This window comes from Schistocerca serialis, chromosome 9, assembly GCF_023864345.2.
Source record: "Schistocerca serialis cubense isolate TAMUIC-IGC-003099 chromosome 9, iqSchSeri2.2, whole genome shotgun sequence".
NCBI lineage: Eukaryota > Metazoa > Arthropoda > Insecta > Orthoptera > Acrididae > Schistocerca > Schistocerca serialis.
The window spans coordinates 18408396-18429675 of NC_064646.1; the positions used below are offsets into that span (position 1 = coordinate 18408396).

At 43.8% G+C, this 21280-nt stretch overlaps 1 long non-coding RNA gene across 1 annotated transcript in view; it reads right to left on the reverse strand.

Moving 5' to 3' along the window:
• The window catches only part of LOC126419332 (uncharacterized), a 79699-nt gene that overhangs the window by 34046 nt on the left and 24373 nt on the right, over window positions 1–21280 (reverse strand). The window lies entirely within an intron of this gene.

The following is a 21280-nucleotide window of genomic DNA, read 5'->3' on the forward strand; positions in this document are numbered from 1 at the left end:
TCTGCAGCACCACAGTTCAAAAGCTTCTGTGCTCTTCTTGTCTAAACTGTTCATCGTCCATGTTTCACTTGCATACACGGTAAGACTCTTTACAAATGCTTCCAGAAAAGACTTCCTAACACTTAAGTTTATATTGGATGTTAAAAAATTTATTTTCTTCATAAACGCTTTTCTGGCCATTGTCAGTCTACATTTTATATCCTCTCTACTAAGATCATCGTCAGTTATTTTGCTGCGCAAATAGCAAAACTCTTCTACTACTTTAAGTGCTTCACCTCCTAATCCAATTGCCTCACCATCACCTGGTTTAATTCGACTACATCCCACTATTCTTGTTCTGCTTTTATTGATGTTCATCTTATATTTTCCTTCCAAGACACTGACCATTCCATTCAACTGTTCTTCCAAGTCCTTTGCTGTGTCTTACTGGATTACAATATCGTCGGCAAACCTCAAACTTTTTATTTCTTCTCCCTCAACTTTAGCTGCTACTCCAAATTCGTCTTTAGTTTCCTTTACTATTTGCTCAATATTCAGATCGAATAACATCGGGTATAGGCAACAACCCTGTGCCACTCCCATCTCAAATATTGCTTCCCTTTCATGCCCCTTGACCTTCATAACTGCTTCTGGTTTCTGTACAAGTTGTAAATAGCCTTTCGCTAACTGTATTTTACCTGTACTACCTTCAGAATTTCAAAGAGAGTATTCCAGCCAACATTGTCAAAATCTTTTTTTCTGGGTCTACGAATGGTATAAACGTAGGTTCGTTTTCCTCAACCTGACATCTTAGATAAGTCGTAGGGTCAGTATTGCCTCGCGTATTCCTTCATTTCACCGGAATGTAATTTAATCTTCTCTGAGGCCGGCTTCTGCCAGTGTTTTCGTTGTTATGTACAGAATTAGTGTTAGTATTTTGCAACAACGATTTATTAAACTGTCTGTTCGGTAATATTCATACCTGTCACCCTCTTCTTTCTTTGGAATTGGTTTTATTATATGCTTCTTGAAGTCTGAGGGTGTTCGGCCAGTCTCATACATCTTCCACATATATAGAAGAGTTTTCTCATTGCTGGCTCTCCCAAGGCTATTAATAGTTTCGACGGAATGTCTCTATTTCCGGAGCCTCGTGTATGCTTAGGTCTTTCAGTGCTCTATCAAATTCTTCTCACATTACCTAATCTCTAATATCTTCATATATGTCCTATTAGAGTTCTATAATGCCGCCTTCAATTTCATCACCCTTGGTATATTTGTTTCACTGTTCAGCTTTCCGTTCTTTGCTTAGGACTTGTTTTCCAACTGAGCTCTTGGTATTCATTCAACTGCTTCTCTTTTCTCCAAATACCTCTAATTTTTCTGTAGGTGGTATCTTCAATTCCCCTAGTGAAATACGTCTCTAAATTCTTACATTTGTCCTCCAGTCATTCATGCTTAGCAATTTTGCACTTCCTCTCAATCTCAGTTTTAGACGTTTGTATTCCCTTTCGGCTCCTTCGTTTGCTCCATTTTTATATATTCTCCTTTCATCCATTAAATTCAGTATATTTGTGTTATCAAAGTTTTCTAATAAGCCTTGTCTTTGTACATATTTGATCCTCTGTAACCCTCACTATCTCATCTCTGAAAGCTACCCATTCGCCTTTCACTGTATTACTTCCCCTGTTCTAGGCACTTGTTGCCTAATGCTCCATCTGAAACTAACAGCAATCTCTGGTTCTTTCGATATTTCCTGGTACAATTTTCTTAATTTCCTACCTTTCGCAATTTCTTCAGTTTTAGTCTACAGTTCATAAATAACAAATTGTGGTCAGAGCTTACATCTTCCCCTGGAAATGTCTTATAATTTAAAATCTGGTGATGAAATCTCTGTCCTAGCATCAATCTGCAACGTTCCGATGCCTTCAAGCCTCTTCCAGGTAGGCAATCATCTTTTATGATACTTAAACTATTAGCGATGATTAAATTATTCCCTGTGCGTAATGTTGGTAATATTCCCCACCTATGATAAAAAGATCCTCGTCGTTGTTGAATGTGTGGACAAGAATGAAAAACAACGCAGAATTACCGAATCGTTCAGGAATTTCGTTATCAGAAATTAAGCGACTGAGGTCTAGAAAACCATAGTGCCGTGCAACAATCAGCCTAAAGGGCAATAACTTCATCATGCAAGAAGCCTGGAACCGTGAATGGCAGGGACAGTCTACCATGAAGAACCTTCAACTAATCAAAACTTCATAGGAGTGACTGGCAGGTTCTCATCTACCCCAACGACGCTCATTCATACTGAATCGAATCAGAGTTGACAAGGGCAGATGTGGAGTACTGCTGGACCAATGGGGATGTAGCCCTCTCTTAAAAGCGACTGCGGCAAAGAGCAACAAACAGTACATCACCTTAGAATGTTCCCTCCATCTATTCAAGGGGACGCTGAAAAACCTTCAGAATTTGTCTCCAGAAGCTTCATACTTGCCTTTAGAGCTATGAATCCATTACGCACTTGTGACTGTGTAGAAACGTATACATACTTGTAATTCTTGTAGATACACTTAAGATAAAAAATAAAATAAAATACATGGCGCATCGCGAAGGAATTCTCCGAATACGACCGAAATTGGTAGATGTGATTTACATGTGCTGACAACTTCAGAGACAATGTATAATTTATACAAGAGAGCGAGCTTCACAAACTGAGCAAGTCACTGGTTCTGCTATGGCCATAATGCAAGCAGTTATTGGGTTTGGCATTGACTGATAGAGCCGTTGGGTGTCCTGTTGAGGGGTATCGTGCCAGATTCTATGCAAAATACGTGTTAGATCGTCGTTATCCAGAGCTGGTTGGAGGGCACTGGCCATCCGAACGTTCTCAGTTGGGGAAAGATCCGATGACCTACCACGCCAAGATAGGGTCTGGCAAGCAAGAATACAAGGATTAGAAATTCTTGTCGTGTGTGGCCATGCATATTTCGCTGAAATGTAATAAGGCCAGCCTGGCTTGCCATGAAGGGCAACAAAACGGGGCGTAGAATATCTTCGACGCACTGGTTTGCTGTAAGGGTGCAGCATATGACAACTGGTGGGGTCCTGCTATGAAATGAGATGGCGGGCCAGACCATCACTCCTGGTTGTCGGGCGACGGTCTGGTTGGCATCCCACCACCGTCAGAGACCACTCTAGGGACTTCTTCCCTGGTCACTGGGGATCAGTTCGAAGCAGGCCTCACCGTGGACATTCTAGGCCGTAGACGTCTCTGAAGACGCCCTAGGCGGCAGGGGATACCAACTTGGCTGTCGCCCGCTTTTCGGCCCCAATAACCAGGAGTGCCATTTATTTCATAGCAGGACTCCTTCAGTTGCTATCTGCTGCACTCTTACAGTACAACGGTATGTCGACGATATTCTGCGGCCCGTTTTGTTGCCCTTCGTGTCTGGCCATCATGGGCTTACATTTCAGCAAGATAATGCACCCACCCACATGGCGAGTGTTTCTACTGCTTGTCCATGATTGCTAATCTCTGTACTGGCCAGCGAGGTCGACGGTTCTCTCCCGAGCTGAGAACGTTTGGAACGTGATGGGCAGGGCCCTTCAACCAGTTTGGGCTTTTGACGATCTAATGCGCCAATTGGACAGAACTTGGCACGATATCCTTAGGACGCAATCCAACAAATCTATCAATCAGTGCCAAGTCAAGTAATTGGTTACATAAGGGTCAGAGGTGGACCAACGTGTTACTGGTTCAAATGGCTCTGAGCACTATGGGACTCAACTGCTGTGGTCATAAGTCCCCTAGAACTTAGAACTACTTAAACCTAACTAACCTAAGGACAGCACACAACACCCAGCCATCACGAGGCAGAGAAAATCCCTGACCCCGCCGGGAATCGAACCCGGGAACCCGGGCGTGGGAAGCGAGAACGCTACCGCACGACCACGAGATGCGGGCAACGTGTTACTGACTTCCTCGATTTGTGTATCCCTTTTTCTTCAATATATCACCAATTTTTTCTGAAATATTAATCAGTTATTTCTCTGTACATGTTCAACACATCTACTGATTTCCGCCGTATTCTGATAATTCCTTCGAAGAGCGTCGCTTTTATTTTTGTCTTAGAATGAAATTACAGTACTTCGTCTATCATCATGCGATAAATAAATAAATAATAGGTCACTAACTGTACTGCCAGATGAGTTAAATACGTGTCCAAAACGCTTAAAAATTATTAGTACTTCGGTCAATTTGGTCTACAAAAAGGTCCAAACTGGAAACTGTAGGCCAGACCGCATCAAACGTAACATATAAGAATTTGAAAACCAGAAGACGTAGCACATACTCTATTCCGCATACGTCGTTGAGACGGTACAAGCTACAAGGCTAGCTTAATGTTACGTATTTACTACAAAACGCAGCATCAACTAACTGGTTCGGCAATAAGACTTCCGTCTGCCGAGTGTTTTGTTGCAATGAAAGTAGCATGAATACCGTCGTGAAAGTAAAACATTTGTGTCTTCTTACTGCTGTGCAGACGGTGGTACTGGAACAGGCCGAGTGTTGAGCGCTGCCGAAGAACATGGTGGAAATGAAATGTTATTAGCGCAGTAACACAGTAGCGAATGCGACGCCGGTTAAGTGGCTCAACATTCCGAGTCCGAAAGCTCCGCAGACCAAGGTCATACAGTGCGGCGATCGCCCGTTGCAATACGATGCCGGACGCCGATTTTTTAATTTTTTTTTCTCTTTGCCCTCTTACTCCCCGTTCGAAATGCTACTTATGCTAACGGCGTCCGCCCGAATTAGGCCCATTAGCATTCGGTATGCTCTCGTCTCATCCTTGTATACCCAGGCGACGTCGACTCTGCTTTGTTACTGTCCCTGAAGCGTGTTTGGTCGGGAGACTGTGGGTTTTTTTGGTCGTTGAAATGATCCGCTCCACGGCGCCGCTAACTAATTGGCATCCAGGCCAGGACAACTGAAATCAAGACGCGTTTCTAACGATGCGACCTCGTTGGGCAGGTCGTGCAGAGCGTGCTACGCAGCGCGATTGCAAAGGAGTTCAACTGAATGAACACAGGCGCTCCAGAACTCTAATACAGTTTGACCGTAGAAGTTTTGTTACTGGATCATCTGTCGTACTGCTTCTTTTGGATTGGTTTGGCTGAAACAGTTACCGTCAATAATCCAACACAGACTTCGACCGGTTGATGCGTTGGTGAATTCAGATGGTTGCAACGAAACTTTTTTTTCTTCGCCATGAGATGTTCAGGTGTTGTTTTAGTGTTAAGAGAGCACTTTAGGGGGTCAGTATCACTCAAGATAATAAGTGATCACAAATAACTACAATTTTCTTTAAAAAAAGCAAACTTTCAAGAAAATGGTGAGTGGTTACAAACTTATAAAGAACTCTATATTGAGAAAAACTGATTTTTATGGTTCTGCACCGCGATCAGTAAAAACGGGACCCTTACAGAATTTTTCTGTCAGTCTTTCTGTCTGTCTCCGAGTCCGTCCGTTTGTTAAGACACCTTGTCTTCACAAATGAGTGGAGGTATCAACTTGAAATTTATTTCTGGTGCTAAGGTCTGCGGTCCCTTGGCGATGCAAAAGATGAAAGCTTCAAAATCAGTGCAGTGAAAAAGTACGGCCATTTGTGTCACATACGTTGACGTAGGCAAACGCACTCATCAAAACCTATAGGATACTTCCCGTTGACCAATAATCATAAAATTTGGTAAGAAGTAAGGTTTCACAGTGCACAAAACGTGGAAAAAATCCGAATATTATTAATTTACAATTAGAGCATCTTTTTCTGCGTCTGTATATCCGTTTCTTAAGATCAGTTTTCATGGGACCAGCTGGAGGTATCAAGATCAAATTTTTATCACATATTAAGGTCCAGAGACACTTTGCGCTGTAAATAATTTAGGCCTCTGCGTCACTGCAATCAAAAGATGCGGCTATATAGGTCACATCGTAAGACAGTGCAAAGTAGCAGCATCTTTCAAAAACTCTGGCGCGAAAATACCATTTTTCAAGGGTTCATATCTCGGTTTCTGTTGATTACGGAGATAAGGGATCAAGAGTTATGGATAGCCTTTGACTTGTCGTCCATTTGTATACGTATACTGTAGCTATCGTATTTTTCATGGTCAAACTTTAAATGTTACACAAATCCTCCATTCCAGGCAATTTGAGCAAATTAGTTGGGCCTTTTGTATTAGGTGCTGTCTAGGATCGACCTTAGGTGACTTACAGGAGCACCATTTGTTCATGGGCAGTTTCTGAAATATCCTTGGAAACCCGTGAGTTTTGGGTACGAAAAGTACCAATTGTGGGTGTCGGCTCTTCTATAATTTGTATTAATGGCAAATCATCGAGACTTTTTACCGTGTGTTCTTAAGACCGTTATTCGCTATTACCTAAGTAAATAACCATAGAAATGGCTCAAATTTTAACTGTACATTCTTCAGACTTTCATCTATAAACCCCATTTTCCTCTTTTTGAAAATGTTAGTCTGTTAACAACATACCGAAAATTTCACTATTTTATTGATCAAAAGTACCACTTTTGGGCAAGCCATTTCTGTAATTTTTATTCATGACAAATCGTCGACATTTAGTACCATATGGTGTTGAGCTGACATTCTCGGGGAAATATCAAACTTTTTTCGACATAATTATCCTTTACCGAGACCCAGAAGTACAAAACTTATCCTAATTACGCTTGCAAAATGTGCAAGTAAGATCCTGTCCGAGGCGTAAATTTAGTTCTAACTGACGTGTATCAAGGATTCTACGGTCATCGCAGAGGTTCTGTGGTAACCGAACTATGTTTTTAATCAGCATTTTTTCGCTAACAAAACTTGGTTCAAATGGGACTTAACTTCTGAGGTCATCAGTCCCCTACAACTAAGAACTACTTAAACCTAAGTAACCTAAGAACATCTCACACATCCATGCCCGAGGCAGGATTCGAACCTGCGACCGTAGCGGTCGCGCGGTTCCAGACTGTAGCGCCTAGAATAAAACGTCATGAAGTGCTGTCACTGTACAATGGGCAATTCACTCCTAAACAAATATGTCCATAATTGTGCTGCAGTGACAAATAATGGGCTACAGAGGTTATTAATATTCTTGTAACGAACGTAAAATGGTATTAAAATTATGTAAAATTGGGAAGACTGCAAATTAAATAAAATATTTATAATAAAACTTTTACTCCTTTAAATTACTAATCATACGCCGGAAGTTTTCAATAAATTGTGATCGGTGAGCGAAGTATTCAGAAAAAAATTTAAAGCAAACAGTTTTATGTTAACCTTATACAATGGGTATTTAACTTGTTGTTTGTATGTGTCAAAGTATATAAATTTATCTAAGTATATAAATAAACTATCAAAAGGTTGCAGACCACTAGACCTCGTTTATACAAGCAACATACGTTCCTGTAGTACTGAGAAAACGGAAAGCAGTGGAAAAAAGCACGTGTCGGACCACAAAAAAGACGAATATGTTATTTAAAAAACTCTGATAGAAAAGTGGAGAACCAGCTGACTCTGTCCTCACTCCACCTTGCCCAAAAAACATTTTTGCGTGCGATCGTAGTCGCACTTTCTTGTACAGCAGATTGATATTGACGGTCGAACAGAGAGGGGACAATATCAAAGAGCGAGGAACAGAGAGGAGACAGTGATGGTGGGAGAGAGAAAGTGGATGTAGAAGAGGAACAGTGACGGATGAATGCGATAGTAGTGGGAGCCAAAGAGAGAGGAGGCAATGATGGCCAGTGTGGAACAGTAGCAGTAAAAAAGAAGAGGTGAATGGAGACAGAGGTAGTGAGATGAAAAGGGAGAGGAGACAGTTGAAATGAAAAATACAGATGAGTGGATGGCATACATAGATTTAGGGCTGCCTGGACTCTCACACACGGACGAATTTTAACACGTTGGTACAGGGGAGGGTGAATTTTGGACCGTAATTTTAAGCACGTCAGTATGCGGGTAAAAATAAGTTGGACTTATCAGACCATGCATTTCGAGTCGGGACTGCCATTGTATTTCTATAGAATATTTTATTACAGTTGAAAAACATTTTACATTTTTACAGTTTAATTTTCATTCTTGTGTCAATTTCTTTGTGACGAGAGGATTTTTGCTCAGATGCTTTTCACCCATGACGTGACTACATGTAGTCCGATGTAATTTTTATTCTGATGAAGACCGCCTTAGTGCTGTCGAAACCATGGTCAATCTGACAATAATTTTGTGCAACCGAGATGGCCATACATGCATCCCGTAATTAAGTTAACGCACGGTTGCTGGACATCAGCCAATTAAATGTGTAGAATTAGCAGATAAATGTTTGGTTAAGTGTTGGTTATTATAGATGCCTAGTAATTTTTTATGGTAGGAAGTTCAATCCACTTTTATTTCACTTTCATAAGACTGGGCTCGTGACCACGTTGGTTAGACCCTAGACGACTGGAAAACCGTGGCCTTTCAGTTGGTGAGACGATAGAGTTCATGTGTGGTCAGGGCCAAGAAGTCATGGACGCAGTATGTCAGCGAGGCGCTGTGCAAGCTGTTGGTGACTCCATAATGGTGTTTACACGGTGTGGATTGGTTCCACGGCTATGTTCGGCTAGTTGGTGACCATTTTCAGCCATTCATGTACTTCATCTTTCCAATGAACGACGTAATTTTTTTGGATGACAATGCGCCGTGCAAAATGGGCCACAGTTGTTTGCGATTGGTTTGACGAACATTTGGAACAGTTCGAGGGAGTGATTGGCCCACCCAGATTGCCCGATATGAATCTCATCGAACATTTATAGGGCATAACGGAGGTTAGTTCGTGCACAGAATCCTGCACCGGCTAAACTTTCGCAATTATTGATGGCTATAGGGGCAGCTTGACTCATTATTTCTTCAGGGGACTTGCAACGACTTACTTAGTCGATGCCACTTCGTGTTGCTGCACAAAATCGGGCAAAGGAGGTTCGACACGATATAGGAGGTATACAATGTCTTTTGTGTATGTACTCCATAGACAGCAGCCGATTAATATTGTCCAGCACTGATTTGACTCTATTTTATTGTAATCTGTCTGTTCGTTTTTTTATTTGTTACAGTCAAACACAGCGGACGATTACCTGCCTCAGTAATACTCTGTTGCTAATGATAGCTGACTCTAACAAGTGTGATTTCCCCCCGATTGAAGATATTCGCGATACACCCTTGACACGGTAAATACTTCGGTGACTAGACAACTTCGGATTAGGAATATTCCATGCACTGAACACTCACATTATTGGAGCAATATAATGAGAAAGTAGCACGCGTTTGGAGCCCATGTGTTTAGGCCAGCTGTCTGATGACATCCCAGTGACGCAGTAATATGCAGAAGTATTCCGTTCGTGTTATGGATGGGAGGAGGGACGTCTCTCAGACACAGTAGCTATATCAAATTCACTAGTTCATGACTGTGTACAGGTTTCTTGAAGAAATCGCAATACCAGTGGCTCCAACAGATAGTAGTGTGGTCAAGTTTGTGATTCTATATGTGTGAATGCATAAGACGCCATCAACGGACGTCTTACACTCTGGCTGTTCTTACCTCCACTTTCTGTATCTCAAACCAGAGGTCAGATACTCTTGCCAGACTCCATGAGCACCTCTGTTAAAATCTATTCTACCCTTATTAAGCCGCTGCCTGATCGCTGTAGCTCTCCTGATACTTAACTCCTCGGCGCCATTGTCCTTCCCAGGTGCCGTCACCCACCCTCACAACAGCAACTACCGTACTTCTCTCTCGAAGCGAACGAGGTGGACCTGAGGTAAGACACTGGATGCATTCGGAACAACGGTGATTCAAATTACCACTGAGATATCCATGTACAGTTTTTAGACGGATTTCCTTGAATCACTAATGTTAAGTGCCAGGATGTTTCCTTTGAAAAGAAAACGACTAATCTACCTTCCCAACCAGTGTCTGTTACCCGACTGAAACCATCTAGTTGTCTTCGGGACTTTGAATTCTAATCAAAGTTCCTATCTCTCTCAGACGCGTAGCTGCCTGGAAAATAATTACGAAGCAAGAAGACTGTGTTCCCACTGGTTTGATTGAGGTGGTTTGTCAGAAATACTGATATGTGTTAATATTAAACTTTCATTTTAATTGCTTTACATTTTTCGTAGTTATTGCCTGTTTTAGCTATTTTATATTTCTATAAATACCATTTTATTTGAATAAATCTACCAGATGAAGTGGTATTGAAACATGAGAACAATTCAAATCAAATGTTTTTCGACTACTCGTTCTGTGCATTTCTATAGTTTACACAAAAGATGTCGTGTATAAAATCTCAATTTCAACGAGGCTCTTCATGAAAGACGCTGTTCTCTATAGGAGAGAAAATTGTAGCAAAATGCAGGAAGACATACAGAGGATCGACATTTGGTGAAGGAAGCAACTGTTGCTCCCGAAATGCTCATAAATAGGTGAAATGATATGTTATGCTAGACTATGCTATTCACGGCAAATAAATGGCAAAGTAAGCAACTGCAAAAATACTTAGGAGTATCCGTCCAGAGGAAACTAAAGTGAAATAACTACGTAAAGCTAGTGCCAGAAAAAGTAGATTCCGGGCTGAGATTCACTGGAGAAATATTAGGGAAGTATAGTTCATCCACGAAACAAGTGTCTCAGATAAGCAGTTCTTATTCGTCAGCCTGGACATTTTACCTGGTTTGATTAATGTAAGACATACAGAAGGTCCAAAGAAGAGTTATGTGTTTCGTTACCGGATCCTTCAGGAAGTGCAAGACGCTAAACAGCAGCGAGTCCCTTGGTAACAGAAAGCAGCATGTCATTCTCAATGGAGAGAAATCTTCCGAAGTAAGATTGATTTCAGGTGTGCCACAGGAGAGTGTCGTAGGACCGTTGCTATTCCGAACATATGTGAATGACCTTGGGGATGACATCGGAACTTCACTAAGGCTTTTTGCAGATGATGCTGTGGTGTATCGAGAGGTTGTAACAATGGAAAATTGTACTGAAATGCAGGAGGATCTGCAGCGAATGGACGCATGGTGCAGGGAATGGCAATTGAATCTCAATGTAGACAAGTGTAATGTGCTGCGAATACACAGAAAGATAGATCCCTTATCATTTAGCTACAATATAGCACGTCAGCAACTGAAAGCAGTTAATTCCATAAATTATCTGGGAGTAGGCATTCGGAGAGATTTAAAGTGTAATGACCATATAAAGTTAGTCGTCGGTAAAGCAGATGCCAGACAGATTCGTTGGAAGTAATCCTGAGGAAATGCAATCCGAAAACAAAGGAAGTAGGTTACAGTACTCTTGTTCACCCACTGCTTGAATACTGCTCAGCAGTGTGGGATCCGTACCAGATAGGGATGATAGAAGAGATAGAGAAGATCCAACGGAGAGCAGCGCGCTTCATTACAGGATCATTTGGAAATCGCGAAAGCGTTACGAAGATGATAGATAGACTCCAGTGGAAGACTCTGCAAGAGAGACACTCAGCAGCTCGGTACGGGCTTTTGTCGAAGTTTCGAGATCGTACCTTCACCGAGGAGTCAAGCAGTATATTGCTCCCTTCTACGTATATCTCGCGAAGAGATCATTAGGACAAAATCAGAAAGATTAGAGTCCACACAGAGGCATACCGACAATCTTCCTTTCCACGAACAATACGAGACAGGAACAGAAGGGAGAACCGATAGAGGTACTCAAAGTACACTCCGCCACACACCGTCAGGTGGCTTGCAGAGTATGGATGTAGATGTAGATGTTAAACAAACTCTGCAGGTAGACGCTAGGAGAGGCGTCGTGCAGTGGACGTTCCAAGAAATACGGCAGATAGTACTCCCTTCCATATACGTCTCGCGAAATAACCACAGAGGGAAAAATCGAAACACACTGTATCTCATACGGAGGCATACCGCAAGTCATTCATCCCACGCACAGTATGTGAGTGGAAGGAGGAAGGGGAGAAATGACAGATTCCATCTAGAATGAGATTTTCACTCTGCAGCGGAGTGTGCGCTGATATGAAACTTTCTGGCAGATTAAAACTGTGTGCCGGGCCGAGACTCGAACTCGGGACCTTTGCCTTTCGCGGGCAAGTGCTCTACAGACGAGGTACTGGCAGAAGTAAAGCTGTGAGGACGGGCCGTGAGTCGTGCTTGTGTGATCTTCCCCGAGGTCGGCTTCTACTAGTTTTTCCATTCGTCTGTAAGGAATTCGTGTTAGTATTTTGCAGCTTTGGCTTATTAAACTGATAGTTCGTTAATTTTCACATCTGTCGACACCTGCTTTCTTTGGGATTGCAATTATTATATTCTTCTTGAAGTCTGAGGGTATTTCGCCTGTTTCATACATCTTGCTGACCAGATGGTAGAGTTTTGTCAGGACTGGCTAAGGCCGTCAGTTGTTCCAGTGGAATGTTGTCTACTCCGGGGGCCTTGTTTCGACTCAGGTCTTTCAGTGCTCTGTCAAAGTCTTCACGCAGTATCGTATCTCCCATTTGATCTTCATCTGCATCCTCTTCCATTTCCATAATATTGTCCTCAAGTTCAAATGGCTCTGAGCACTATGGGACTTAACATCTGTGGTCATCAGTCCCCTAGAACTTAGAACTACTTAAACCCAACTAACCTAACGACATCACACACATCCATTCCCGAGGCAGGATTCGAACCTGCGACCGTAGCGGTCACGCGGTTCCAGACTGAAGCGCCTAGAACCGCTCAGGCACATCGGCATGCTGTCCTCAAGTAAATCGCCATTGTATAGACCCTCTATATACTCCTTCCACCTTTCTGCTTTCCCTTCTTTGCTTAGAACTGGGTTTCCATCTGAGCTCTTGATGTTCATACAAGTGGCTCTCTTATCTCCAAAGGTCTCTTTAATTTTCCTGTAGGCAGTATCTATCTTACCCCTAGTGAGATAAGCCTCTACGTCCTTACATTTGTCCTCTAGCCATCCCTGCTTAACCATTTTGCACTTCCTGTCGATCTCATTTTTGAGACGTTTGTATTCCTTTTTGCCTGCTTCATTTACTGCATTTTTATAATTTCTCCTTTCATCAATTAAATTCAATACTTCTTCTGTTACCCACGAATTTCTATTAGCCCTCGTCTTTTTACCTACTTGTCCTCTGCTGCCTTCACTACTTCATCCCTCAAAGCTACCCATTCTTCTTCTACTGTATTTCTTTCCCCATTCCTGTCAATTGTTCCCTTATGCTCTCCCTGAAACTCTGTACAACCTCTGGTTTAGTCAGTTTATCCAGGTCCCATCTCCTTAAATTCCCACCTTTTTGCAGTTTCTTCAGTTTTAATCTACAGGTCATAACCAATAGATTGTGGTCAGAGTCCACATTTGCCCCTGGAAATGTCTTACAATTTAAAACCTGGTTCCTAAATCTCTGTCTTACCATTATTTAATCTATCTGATACCTATTAGTATCTACAGGGTTCTTCCATGTATACAACCTTCTTCCAGTCCTTACCAACCGTAAACAAATTTTCATCTCCTATCACTCAACTTCCTAATTAGACAGTGCTGGGTGCTGGAGCACGGGTATAGTTTAACTATCCATTGTTCCATTACTGTCTTTCGACAGCCTCCTTTACCGTCTAACCGCTCTTTTCCAATGTTAACTGCCCAAACCATTTTTAGTATGCGTTTGGTTTTACCCGCTGTTCGCATCACCGTTTTATACGGGAACCTAACGACCGACGACCGCCTCGCAAAGCAGGTGTTCCCGTGTTCGGAGCCCGCCAAGGCTGCTGCGGTTCCCACGCCGCCTCCCCGGGTTGCCCGCGATCGAAAAACACGCCGCGGCACAACCCGATACGGGAGGGATAGCGCCAACCGAACCGCGGCTAACGGGAGTTTGCGGTCGCGTAGGGTGCTGCGCCCGCCGGCGTCTGCGTGAGGCGACTTTTTAATTGCGCGCCGCGGCCGGCGTCACAGCAACTCAACAAAACTCACTGTCGCTTTTACACACGCCGGAACCCATATATCTGGGATCATGCAGACAGCAACAAGTAGATGACGCACTGGGTTCGCATTGAGACGAGCGTATTTTGAAACCACCGTCCGGTCACTAAGATTTACGTTTCCTGTTGTTTCCCGACAACACCTAAAGCAAACATCTTTACGATTCTTTTGAAATGGAGATGGTTGATTTCTTTCCCCTTCCTCATCCACTCTGGCAACGGCCTTGCTGCAGTGGCTACACCAGTTCCCGTGAGATCACAGAAGTTAAGCGCTGTCGGGCGTAGTCTGCACTTGGATGGGTGACCATCTAGGCCTCCATGCGCTGTTGCCATTTTTCTGGGTGCCCTCGGCCTCGTGATGCCAGTTGAGGAGCTACTCGACCGAATAGTAGCGGCTTCGGTCGAGAATACCTTTATAACGACCGGGAGAGCGTTGTGCTGACCCCACGCCCCTCCTAACCGCATCCTCCTGAGGATGACACGGCGGTCGGATGGTCCCAGTAGGCCACTCGTGGCCTGAAGATGGAGTGCTTTTTTTTACCTCGTCCACTCTAACACTGCGCTCGCTCTCTCTTGACCTCGACATACACGCAACTTTAAACACAAAAATTGTTTACATCTTTTTTATACAAGCAAGATTTAATTTTTAACACTCATAGAATTCGTAATTGCAATACTGCGAACTGAAAACCTATCAAAGTTGCTTAAAACAACTTTCGAAACTAACAACGTAAGAAACAGAAGTGGCCTACCTGACAAAAATTGTGGGATACCATGTCACCTACTGTCGGACCTGCTTTCGCCCGGCGTCGTGCAGCAGTTCGACGTGTCATGAACTCAACAAGTCGTTGGAAGTCCCCTGCAGGAATATTGTGCCGTATTGCCTCTACAGCCGACCATAACTGTGAAAGTGTTGCCGGTGCTGGATTTTGTGCACGAAGTGGCTCAAATGGTTCTGAGCACTATGGGACTTAACATCTGAGGTCATTGGTCCCCTAGACTTAGAGCTACTTAAACCTAACTAACCTAAGGACATCACACACATCCATGCCCGAGGCAGAATTCGAACCTGCGACCGTAGCATCAGCGCAGTTCCGGACTGTAACGCCTAGAACGGCTCGGTCACAGCGGCCGGCTGCATGTAGTGACCTCTCCACTATGTCCCACATATGTTCGATGTCATTCATGTCGGGCAATATAGAAGGCCAAATCATTCCCTCGAGTTGTCCAGAATGTTCCTCAAATCAGTCGCGAACAATTGTTACCCAGTGACATGGCACATTGACATCCATAAGCATTCCAACGTTGTTTGGCAATATAAAGTTCATGAATGGCTGCAAATGGTTTCCAAGCAGCCGAACATAACCATGTCCATTTAATGAACAGTTCAGTTGGACCAGAAGACCCAGCAATTTCCATTTACACATGTTGTTTTTGTTGTTGTTGTTGTTGTGTTCTTCACTCCTGAGACTGGTTTGATGCAGTTCTCCGTGCTACTCTATCCTGTGCAAGTTTCTTCATCTCCCATTGCAGAGTCATAACCATCTTCCAAAGTGCCTTGCTGATAACCTGGGTCCATGGCTTCATGGGATCTGCGTCACACTCGAATCCTACCGTCAGCTCTTACCAACTCTTATAGGGACTCACCTAACTAAGCCACGGTTTTCCAGTCATCTTCGGTCCAACCGATATGGTCACGATCCCAGGAGAGGCGGTGCTGGAGATGTGTTGTTAGCAATGGCACTCGCGTCGGTCGTCTGCTGGAATACCCCATTAACGCCAGATTTCGCCGTACTGTCCTAACAAATACGTTCATCGTACGTCCCACATTGATTTCTGCTGTTATTTCGGGCAGAGTTGCTTTTCTGTAAGCACTGACACGCAGAAGGCGATGTTGTCGGTTGTTAAGTAAACGCTGTCGGCCACTGCATTGGCTATGGTGAGAAATAATGCTTGAAATCTAATATTCTCGGCAAGCTCTTTACACAGTGGATATCGGAATATTGAATTCACTAACGATTTGTGAAATGAAATATCACGAGCGTCTAGCTCCAACTACTGTGCAGCGTTCAAAGTCTGTTAATTTCCATCGTGTGGCCATAATAACATCTTAAAACTTCTCACATTAATAGTGTGAGTACATTACCTGTACAACCTGCAGGTTGATCACAGGTTGCTTAAGACCTACCCCAACTGATAAGCTCTAGTGCCTGGCTGGAATAGCGCCACCATGGGTACGCAGAACAGTGGCTGCCAACAAGGAGAGACTGAAAGTGGAACAGGTCAGTGCCCATCCACTGCACGGACATAATCCACCACAGCAACGGCTGAGATCGCGAAAGAGCTTCCTGAGAACATCCGAGAAGCTCACCATTTCACCAGAGAAGGCAAGGCTGGAGTTATGGAAGAAGTCGACGCCTCACGTGCAGACGCCAGAAGCTGAAGAACTGTCACCTGGACACAACGAGAGCTGGCTGGTGTGGAAATCTTTAAACAGATTACGACCAGGAGTTGGATGATCCAGAGACAACCTGAAGAGATGGGGCTTCATAACAGTAGACACGTCCTGTGATTGTGGGCAAGAACAAACCACAAACCACATGCTCCAGTGCCTTTTGTGCCCTACATCCTGCACGAAGATTGATCTCCTGCAAGCCACTCCAAGCGCCTTGGACGTTGCAAAGTACTGGGCACATGAAATATAAATACAATTTGTATATATATGTACATATTTATTGATGTGTATGGCTACTGTGAATTTGTATGTTTCTGACTCGAGAATAAAAAATTAGTGTGTGTGTGTGTGTGTGTGTGTGTGTATGTGTGTGTACACGACGTTCAAAAAAGTGTCGAATACTTTGAGAAGTGGTAGTACTCATGGGAACAAGATAAATAAGTCCAATAAACATGGGTGCGGAAATGCATACTTTGTGAGAGAAATCCAGAAAAACATGGGTCCGGAAACGCATTATTTCTGTGATAAACACATGTTTACAGAATATGTTCAACGTGGTGTCTATTCATGACAATGCACCGCTCAGTCATCCGGCGTGAGGAATGACGGACCCGTTGATGAATACCCAATGTGTATCCATAACCAAAAGTTTAGGAGAGTGAGGTCTGAAAAGTCTGAAGAACGAGCAAGGCAAGGTGTTCGCCTCCCGCCTCACCGGCCCCCTCCCGATCAATCCAGCGGTCCTGAAATGTCTGCGTCAGATGTTCGCACACAGTGTGACGAAACTGTGCTGGAGCGCCATCACGCATGAACCACATTTGTATTCGTCGCTGCACTGGCACATCCTCCATGAAGGTAGGCAATACATTAATGAGGAATCCCAGACAATTTGCCCCTGTTAACCTTTGTGGTAGCACATATGGCCCTATTAATGTATCGCGAAGTATGCCTGCTCATACTTTGATTGAGAATCGGTGTTGATGCCCTCTTTCCCGAATTGCTTGGTTATTTACACCTGTCCATACATTCTGGTTATGGTAATTCACAGCACTGTTTCTTGTGAACTCTGTCTCATCGTTAAATAAAATCTTGGATGTGAACAGTGGATCGGGGGCACACTTCAGCAACAGTCATTGACAGAACCGCCGTCTGATACGGCCTCAGAGCCTGAACATGCTGTAGATGATATGGGTACATTAATTCTGAAGTACCCCCTACCCCAAATAACAAAGTGAGAAACGCCTTCTGCTGCTGCTAATCGTCGCACTCGGGTTCCAGGGGTTTCTTCCACCGAATGTAGTACACGCTCCTCCATGTAACGCGTGTAGGGCCTTCCGCTGTCAGTCTTCTGATGCGTAAGGGTACCTGTGTCCCTCAGATGACGGCCGGGGTGGCCGAGCGGTTCTAGGCGCTACAGTCTGGAACCACGCGACCGCTACGGGCACGGATGTTTGTGACGTCCTTAGGTTAGTTAGGTTTAAGTAGTTCTAAATTCTAGGGGACTGATGACCTCAGATGTGAAGTCCCATAGTGCTCAGAGCCATTTGAACTATTTTGTCCCTCAGATGCTGGAAAAGTCTGCCGAACCAGCTTATCAGAGGGCACTCTACCCTGTGGTATTTTTTCAGCGTAGAGGGCACGGCTTCAGAAGCTATTTCTATTTGCTAAACAAGAGCAGAATATCATATCCACCATTTCACTTGTCGAGGGCTTCAATTGCTAATAAGTGGTGGAAGAGTGAAAATGTAAATGGCCTACTCCATTTGTACGTGCAAACAGCGCAATAACAGTCAACACATAAGAGACACCCGTTTGTAAGAAGGTGAAACATCGTGATACGTATTCCACGTGGAACGGTTGACATTACTGTACAATAAGGCACACAAACACGACGAAAACCAATGTAGCCTACAGCTTTACTCTAAGCACACGACTGACTGTAGACCACCTAATGGTTAGCACAGCACTGTGAGTAAGACTACATAATGCCCTGCCGACACATTTGACGGAGCGCCCATACAACAACTGTGCTAATATCGGCAACCAAGCGTCACGCAGCCGTTGCTATAAACAGACGTTTATCTTGGAAAGTTCGCGTTTCCGGACCAATGTTTATTGGACTTACAGTTCTTGTTTCGATGAGGACTATCACCTGTCAAGCATTCGATACTTTTTCTTGAAGACCCTGTGTATGGGCTGAACCAAAGTACTACCTTGCATTAATCCTGGACTTCTGGGATGTATGGGTACAGCGATTTCTTGAAGCTTTATTCAGACATAAATTGGGCTCGTAGCCGGTGGCCCTACTGAAGGTGTTCTTTTTCGTTGGATCCAGTTGTTGGGAGCCTGGCTGATTGCACAAGGGACCCGCACTCTGTGCCACCGTTATGGGGCGACAGAGCCAGAATATCCCAGGTGTCAGATAGTGGGCCTGAGTTCGTCGATCATATGGAGGAGCTACTGCATCGTAGATGAGATGTGATCGTAGATGCATGAGGTGTTCAGTACGGCGTGGAGGTCGACAGACTAGGCCCATTCAGATCTCCTAGGATGAGGCTAAGGCATCTGTTTTGAGTGACTTGTAGTGGCTGGAGACTGGACGGGTTGGTAGTTCCCCACGCGGAGCAACCATAAAGAAGTGCAGGTAAAACTCTCGCTTGATAAAGTCGAAGCTTTGTTCGAACGTTCATCTGGGTATTGCTCAACAAGGGGTTCAACTGGTGTACTAGATATAATAGTTGAATCCTCTTGTTGTGGATATGATGTTTATAAAGGAGCTTGCTAACCAGGTTCTGCCCTAAGTATTTTACGGGAGTGCAAGTTCTTGATGGTGAAGAATAAGCTTATCCCAGAAGTCGGAGCGTCTGCGTGTGAAGAGCACAGTCTTAGTTTAGTCAGCGTTGAGACGAATGTGACTATTTGTAGCCCACTGTTTCGTCAGCGTTAGTTGCAGCCTCCTCACTACTGCAGTAATCGGTCGGCTACCAGTGAGTAGGGACGTATAGTCTGAGAACTGACCTATGACGACCAGGGACAGGGCGGGTAAGTCGTTAACATAAACGATGAAAAGAGTAGCGAGCCGTGGGTGGCTCTTGTTATGCGTTGGATTAAACCTGGGTTGCTATTCTCTGATTAGTCTCCCGCCGCGGTTATCATGATTGTGCTGTTATCCTCTCTCTCCGAGAGTGGCAGCAGCTGTGTGTATCGATATTCGCACCTTGTACTATCTTTGGCCTGGCGCTGATAGTTTCCGGCTGTACTGTGTGCGAGGAGTTGGGCGGTTGGCGTGGAGCAGCGAGGAAATCTCCGTGGCGTGTAGTTTGGACGAGGCCGCTGGCGGTGTCCACGCGCGGTCGAAGTGTGTGGTTTTGCTCCCAATGCTACGAGGTCCGTGGCTCACTGATCCTGGACGCGAAAGTTGAGTTTTGACTAAATCTACCAGAAAGTCACGACTGTTCACATTGTGGCGTTTGGATTTCGTTGTCGACTGTTGGGACATTCCCGCGAGCAGCAACGTGTGTTTTCAAATTGGTAAATTTTAGCCACCCTCCAGTGGAGTTTAACTGTACTCGGTTATTTTGAATTGAAGTGCATCGGCGGAATCTTCTGCCTCGTGGCCGTTAACGTTCCTGTTACCTGCCCTGGCCGTTGACGTAAATTCAGGTAGTGTATTTTCCTCATCGTGTTGTCACTGTCCAGCACGGTGTGTAGTTTGACAGCTCATTTGTACTTGTAAATAACAGATTTCAGCTATCAGTCTTCCTTTTTAAATTTTATTGGCAGATCTAGATTTCAGTTAGAAACTAGCCATTCTCAATGAACTATTATTTTTTACCAATGCATGCAATGCCTGTTGGTCGAGCTTCATCCACAGTTCGTTGAATACTACTCAAAATCTATTATTTACAAGTCAATATAACAGTCCCTGCGTGCAACAGCCTTCTGAATGGAAGGTAACCTGATCATGTATAATAGGTTGTGGGCGCCAATACCTTGTACGTTGTTCCATTGAACTCCCTGTTGTGTGCTGGTCGGGAGGAGTGGAAGTTATCTTGTCGGTGGGTCCGTTGACTGTGTGTCGGTTGGGTTGTAGTCGGATCGAGAATGGTTGGGCCGACGGCCTGTCTCACCTAAGCGAGCGTTAGTGTTTGAATTCCAGGCCAACCCTCGGAAACTTCTGAGCGCCGTTGGGTGTACTGCCTTTTCATATTTGTTCTTGTTGTTTGTATTGTATGGCTTCTAGCCGATTTTTAAATTAAGGTTGTTTTGCCCTTAAGGCGTAAGATTGTTTGGGTCTTCAGCCTAACTTAAAGAACTGTTTTAAGGTAAGGCCTTTGGCCTTTTAAAAATTTATTTTGGTTTGAGTCTTAAATGATGGGCCATGAGCTGACTTTCAAATTAAAGTTGTTTTGCTCTTATGGTGTCAGATTATTTGGGCCTTCAGCCTAATTGAAAAAAACTGATTTAAGATAAGGTCTTCTGCCTTTTACATTTCTGATTTTGGTTTGAGTCTTAAGTTATCGGCTTTTAGCCGAAAGTGGTCTTGCGGTTAAGGGGAGCCGGAAGGCAATTTTCATCCCTATTCTGCCAATGCTATTTTACCCTTTTTAATAGGCACGCTTTTCAGAAGGATTATAAGTGATAAAACAATGAAATTTTTACTGCATATATATAAAACTCATATGCCTCAAATTACAAGTAAAATGAACACAATAACTCTTATGGTTTTGAAGAAAAAAAATTTCATTCTTTCACCAGGAAAATTTTACTTTTTTTGAAAATTAATTATTAGAAAAC